Source organism: Arachis duranensis, unplaced genomic scaffold, assembly GCF_000817695.3.
Source record: "Arachis duranensis cultivar V14167 unplaced genomic scaffold, aradu.V14167.gnm2.J7QH unplaced_Scaffold_232525, whole genome shotgun sequence".
Lineage (NCBI taxonomy): Eukaryota > Viridiplantae > Streptophyta > Magnoliopsida > Fabales > Fabaceae > Arachis > Arachis duranensis.
In genome coordinates this window covers 130,766-137,590 of record NW_026264851.1, presented here as the reverse complement: position 1 = coordinate 137,590, position 6,825 = coordinate 130,766, and the positions used below count along the sequence as shown (strand labels likewise).

Genomic DNA, 6,825 nt, shown 5'->3' with positions numbered 1-6,825 from the left:
GGATAAATAGAGATAAGAGATGAAACTAGCTGAAGTGTGAGGCGTGGTTGAAGTGTGAGGCATGAGATTAGGAGTTAGTTATGCTGATCTATCAAGTTTGTTAGAAGGATAATTAGTTAGAAAAATTTGTTTCAACTGTGACTACAAATACAAGAATAAACTTCTTCTGTAAAGAAGTTTTCTAAATCAATGAATTCATTTTCTCATTCTCTTCTCATCTGTATCTGCTCTCTACTCCATTTCTCTCTCGCTCTTAGCTCTCCTCTCTTTAGATCTCTACCAGAGTTTCTGATATTTTGTCATTCTTAACTTCAGCTGAAATAAGAATGTTTTAATCAAAAGCATAAATAATAACGGCTGGTTTTGAGATTTGAAGTTAAGCAATAACTATACAGTGTACAATGTGAGTGATTACTATATTTCACTGGAGGCTTTATATGGATATGAGTACATATTATCAAATTTATCATTATACTTCAACTCTCAGGTTTCAGTTCAATAAAGTCCAAAATCCAAGTAAATTGTCATCTAACATAAAGAGGTGGCACATGATGTATATTGTATGTTGTGTGTAGAAAAAGGTCAATACTTTTAGCCCTCATTACCATTTACCAATGTCATAGTTTATAAACAGATTTTTTTATCTTTATATCGTAATTACCTCACAATATTACTCTCAAAATAACATTATTATATGAATACAAAACCTTACTATTACCCACTCTTTTAAAGAATTAACATAATTCAACTAATATTCTAGTTAATAATCACTACTAGAAAATTAGTTATTACAGACGGATATTTCCGACGGATTTTATCCCACTGAAATACAGACGGAATTTCAGAGGGATTTTTTTGTCGGAAAACAAAAAAAATAGATTAGCATAAATTACAGACGGAAAAGAAAATCCGTCTATAATTCCGTCGGAAAAATCATTTTTTTTCCGTGGAATGATTACAGACGGATTTTCCGTCTGTAATTATGTAGACGAAACGCGCGTTTTATTAAATTATTACAGACGGAAAATCCGTCTATAATTTAAATTAAATCCGTCAGAAATATTGAAAACCCTAATTTTATAGGTCTTTGTCGGAAAATCCCATTCACACTCTATTCGAACTCTTTGCCCACATCCTTCGAGCTCTTTGCCCTGCAGCCCGCCGCCCACAGCCACCGCAGTCTCTGCCGCCACTGCAGCCACCGCAGCCCCCTACACAGACACAGCCTCCACCGCCACCGTAGAAGATCTGTCGCCGTCGTAGGAAGCTGTGTTGCCGTGATTGGAAGCTCCCTCGCTGTCGTTTGGAAGCTCGTTGGCCGTCTCCTCTGTTTGAGCGCTCTCCTTCTCTCTCTGTGTCGCCGTTGTGTTTCTGCCACTGCCCTTCTTCCTCGCAGCCGGTGAGTAAATGCTCTTTTTCTCCAGTGTTGTGAATAGCTCCTTTTTCTCCAGTGTTGGATTTGGAGTATATGTATGCTTATTACTGAGTGAATCACATTGAAAGTTTAATGCACAGTTAGTGCTTGACAAAATGCCTAGCTGGGTTTTACTGTTCATTTTGATCATGCTTAGGTGTGTTTATGTGTGCTTATATGGTTTCAATCTCATATGCTCTGTACTGAGACAAAGCAAATCTTCATTCTCACTGATACAAATTGCTTTATCAGTTTCTGCCAGAAATGATTTGGAGTCAGCCTCTGCAAGTTGCGATTTAAAGATCAAGAGTTCCATATGTTTCTCTTCAATTGCACAAAAACATTTTTCAAGTTCTGTTTGAAGCTCCCTTATTTCTTGTTCTTTGGTGTTCAGTGTAGACTTGAAAGTACTGATATCTGCTTCCATCTTTTCCACTTGACAACTCCATTCTAATTCCTTAGATTTGAGCACCAAGGAACAATTTTTGATCAACAATCCACTTTAGCTCCTTTTTTTATTTTCACATTGATGAAAGCTTTCCTATTTTATCTTATATAGTTTAATTTCTTCATTTTTTCTCTAAAAATTAAATAAAAGGTAGCACCACTTACATGGTTTGGCCATTTTGATGAAAAAGAAAGGGACAGTGATATTTGTCTTTATACATATACAACACAACAACTTTATATATATATCTCTTGCAGGACAGTGTGTATTGTATTGTTTTATAGTAACCTTTCTCAACATGCATTTGTATGTTAATAACGTTGAAAATGAGAGAATGAATGAGATGTTTGTCGTATTAAGATTTTGTGACACATCACTCACCTCACTCTTTTTTGTTTTCATTATTGGATTATTGTGTATGCTACACTGTGTTCTTTAGAAAAATAAAATTTGGAGGTACAAGAATATCTTTAAACACATAACACATTGTGTACCATTCCATTTACTGCAGAACTTGCCAACTACTGTGTTCCTGCTGGTGAAGCTTACACAAAGACACTTGAGGTTGCCAGGAATATCAATGAGAAGGTAACATCACTGAAAAATATCTTTCATGTTTGTTGAGAATCATGCACTGAACTGGGCAGCATCAATTAAAATTCAAGAGAAAGTGTTTTTTTCCCCGAATTATGGTTGTCTTTTCACTTTCTTTATTTTGAAGATATTAAAACATGGGTCTTAAGTAAAACTAGTTACCAACCATGGGCATTGAGTATGCTTTTTCTGTCCTAAGAGACTCTGAAGTTGTGTTGTAAAATTTAAATTTCTTTCCCCTATGGATTTCTAGATGATCCCTATTTTTAGTTGTGTTGTAATTGCCAATTATTTACTTGGTCCTGTATATTGGCAAGTTTAGTTAGTTTAAATTCGAATACTAATCATAAAGAAACTTACTAAATTGTGGTTTTTGGGAATTGAAAGCAAAGCAAGCAGCATACTAGCATACCCAATTTAAAACCACTGATGAAAATTCTGGCTTGTTTATTTCTTCATCCTATTGTTTGTATATGGAGATATCAAAGTGTCTACCATGCTTGTGGATTTAAACTTCTAGTTTAGTCTGATTGATAGTTTACAGCTGAGGACAGTACTTATGCTAAATTTTGATTATTTAAGTTTTACAGCTAAGATATTTTTTCATATACAAACTTTTCAATCAAATGTCTCAGTTGGCAATGATTAGAGAAAGCAATCTAATATAGTGAGGCTGGAAGCTCTCGGAATATCATCATTGTTGGGTTATCATTGTTTTTCTCTCTTTCCATACCTGCCTACTTTCAACAATATGGTCTCTCTCCATCCAACATGTCAGTGCCGAATTATTTCCAGCCTTATGTTGTGGCTTCTCATGGACCTATACAGAGCAAGAATGGAGGGGTATGTCTTTCTCATGTTTTAACAAACCTTATGCTTGCATTCTTGGTGTCAAATTTTGTGAAAAAGATATTCAGAAGTGTCATTGTCTATTTCATCTGTTGGGGTTAGTGCAGTAGATAAAATTGTTTCACTGCCTAAATATCTGAATGATTTAGTGAATGGAAGTAAACTAAAATAATTTTCAATAGGGAATAGTTATTTGCAGTTTTCTGTTATTTGGTTTTGACTGTATATTTCGCATCATTGACATTCTCCTGCCTGCTCTTATTTAATTAGTAATTGCGGCATAATCATATTTTCTTTTTTCCTTTTTTTTTATTTTTATTTTACTGGTACTACATTATATATTGTTAATGTGTGTGTATATGTTTATATTTTAATATGTGGGTTCATGTGACTTGTGAATTCAAAATTCGGTACCTTTATTATTTACCCTAGAATGAGTGACCTTTCTCGTCATATTTAGTGGGCTTTTTTCCTCCAACTTACTCATTCATCGTCTGTCCATTATAACAGGTCTGGAGAATGGGGAGATCATTTGACATTGCAGGCAGCTGCTGATAAGGTTTGTTGCTGTGTTCCAATACTTTCCTGTGTAATGCTATCAAGTATCAACTGATTATTAATTTATCTTTTTTCCTTTCTTCTTTGAGCATGCCCCTTGCTTGGACCCTGCATTATGCGGGATGCTTGTGTACCAGACTTTAATACCTCTTTTTATTTTATAATTTTGGTATTGGAATAATTTTTGCTAATTGTGATGATTGAGTTTTATGCATGAATTAATTTTTATAGTTTGTTATGGCACAGTTGCATCTATGATTAACTGTTGCTGGCAGTAGCTAACTAAATGATACATCTGCATGGAATTAAATAACTTCAAACGTTATTATGCCTGAGATTCCTTCTTCGGGGTCAATCCTTCTTCAGGGTCAATGGCTAGTCCTTTAAATTATTAATTTGTATATATCCCCCTTTTTCTAGAAAGCTTATCTAGTTAACTTGTGATCTTGGTTGAATCTTTTCAGGTTTGCTATGCAGAGGTATTTGCTCTCATTCCCTAAGAATTGGATCTCACTCAATCTGACAAATAACTTGTATGCATGTTTATTTTTATGCATTCTGTGCATGACCATGATTGAAGAGCATGCAAGCATCTCTCTTAAATGTGAGTGTTCCTGAAGAACAAATTAAATGTGCTTCAAGAGCATGCAAGCATCTCTCTCTCTCTTGCAGTTCTGTTTTAAAGTTGTGTTTTTGTTATCCTCCTTCACTTTTTCTTAATCCTATAAAACATTGCTAGACTTCTGAAATCTATCCATATCCTATTTTTTAACACCAGGAAATTGCAATTGCATATGCTCAGTCCAATGTAAACAAATCAAAGAAGAAGAACTAGATGAACAAATACTTTCAAGTTTCAGCCACACAAGAGTCTACCATGGAGTAAAGAATCATGTAACTCAGATTAGATTGGAGAGTTTAAACTTTAAAGAGAGCATGAGGAAATAGTTTTAAAATTTAGGCTGAAAGTCCTGCCCTTCTCTGTTGTAGTTTAAAAGAAATTTTGGGGTATTTTTTTATCGAGACAATGAGATATTGAATAATGGTGTTGAAAAATAACATCCAATTTTATAGGTATCATGTAATGAATATTATGTTTATCTATGTGATTTTTGGCTTTCATTTTTTCAATTTACAGTGTGTTTGATGGAGTAAATTTAGAAAACAAATCTAAAGTATTTATTTTCCAATAGAAAAATTAAAAAAATTTTCTATTTTACCTTACTGACGGATTTACAGACGGATTTTCTGTCTGTAATCATGATTTTCCAAAGTTTAAATTACAGACGGAAAATCCGTCTGAAAATCCGTCTGTAATTACAGACGAAAAATTCGTCTGTAAGTTCGTCGCCTTCAGGAAATGGAGGGAGAATTTACAGAGGAAAAATCCGTCGGTAACTGGTAAAAATCCGTCTGTAATTTTCCGACGAAAAAAAATCCGTCGGTAAATAATTTCTGACGGGGCTTTTACAGAGGGACAAAATCCGTCGGTAATTTCGTCGGTAACCAAAAATCCGTCTGTAATAAAGACTAAATCTGTCTGTAAATCTGTCTATATTAATCCATTTTTTAGTTGTGAATTAATATAAGAAAAAATTAAAAAATAAAAAAAATTCAAAATTCAATTAAAAGAAATATTTAAAATTCAATAAGCTCAACAAAAATGTATTTTTAGTGGATTTCATATTAAATTTTATTAATAATATGTTATACTTCTGTTATTTACTAAGATTCTGAACAAATTAAAATACTTCATCTATTACATTATTACCTTCACACTTTATTGGACTCACATGTATTTAATTCAATAATTAGTAATTAAATTAGCAGAAATATCTATCTATTCTATTATATAAAAATTAAATTTCTGCACTTAATGATGAAGCTAACGTGGCATGCTCTGGAGAGTGTTTCCCGATTTAATTATTTTAATTCATTCAATACAATTTATTGCAATGACTTAATTATTTCAACTAATTGATTTGATTAAATATTTAAGTATCAATATAATACTATTCTAATTTATTATAGTATATAATACTTCATTAATTTTATTACATTAATTGTAATTTCTTATATTAGTTAATTAGTTTATTCATTTATAAAGTCTAAAATAAAATAAATAATTTATTGTTTATTCTAATTGAATTCATTAAATTTAATTATATTATATATAAATTAAAGATAATTTATAAATTACCTTATTTCTTTAGCCTTTTATATTCCGTGCATTGTTAAGTTTTAAGTTTTATATTTTCGTAAGCAAAAGTAATATAAGGTAAAACTTTCTTCATTTTAAATAAAATTATTCTATGTATTATTAACTAATATCATTAGATTTTATTTATTAACAATATAAAATAATTTTATATAACAAATTATTAATTGAACTCATTCTAAAACGTAAGCAAAATAAATTAATTTTCTAGGCGGCCTAATATAGATCCATGATTTATACAACAATCAAACAAAGAATAGAACTTGTGAATTGTGATAAAAAGGGAACAAAAAAGTAGGGCCTACACTATGTTGGCTTGCTTGCCTCCATTGCATCTTAACAAAACATGGGCCTACGGAGACTAATCCCGATTTCAAGTTGGACAGATAGAAAACCTATCCGAATCTCATACAATTAATTTCAAACCGCACCCAAAGTCCTCTTTTAGTCTTTTTGGGTCTTCTCTCTCCCAGCAAGCAAGCATATACGTCAGCAATGGAGAACTGCGTATATGCTTTTAAAATTTTGTTTTTAAATTTTAGAGTGTGATACTACATGTCGTGAAAGAAAAATTATAAGTACTGTGTTTTGTGTTTTAATACTTTTGATCATGTGGAATTACAAGTGAAATTATAGAAACAGTAATAACAATTCTGTCAAATGGCTAGCATTCTAGAAATTAAAATTTGAAGTGATAAAAATATTATTATATACACGTAGATAAATTGTATCACCAGTTTTTTA

The 6,825-nt window shown here is 32.0% G+C and overlaps 1 long non-coding RNA gene across 2 annotated transcripts; it reads left to right on the top strand.

Moving 5' to 3' along the window:
• The first annotated feature begins 1,200 nt into the window (after nucleotides 1-1,200).
• On the top strand, nucleotides 1,201-4,994 carry LOC127744134 (uncharacterized). 2 transcript variants are annotated; one of them, XR_008005267.1, is made up of 6 exons: nucleotides 1,201-1,399; nucleotides 2,374-2,450; nucleotides 3,092-3,299; nucleotides 3,816-3,864; nucleotides 4,328-4,467; nucleotides 4,642-4,994. It is a non-coding gene; the product is annotated as an uncharacterized LOC127744134 (long non-coding RNA). The 2 variants fall into 2 exon arrangements; XR_008005266.1 differs by lacking the exons at nucleotides 3,092-3,299; nucleotides 4,642-4,994 and having other exon boundaries at nucleotides 4,328-4,633.
• The last annotated feature ends 1,831 nt before the right edge of the window (nucleotides 4,995-6,825 follow it).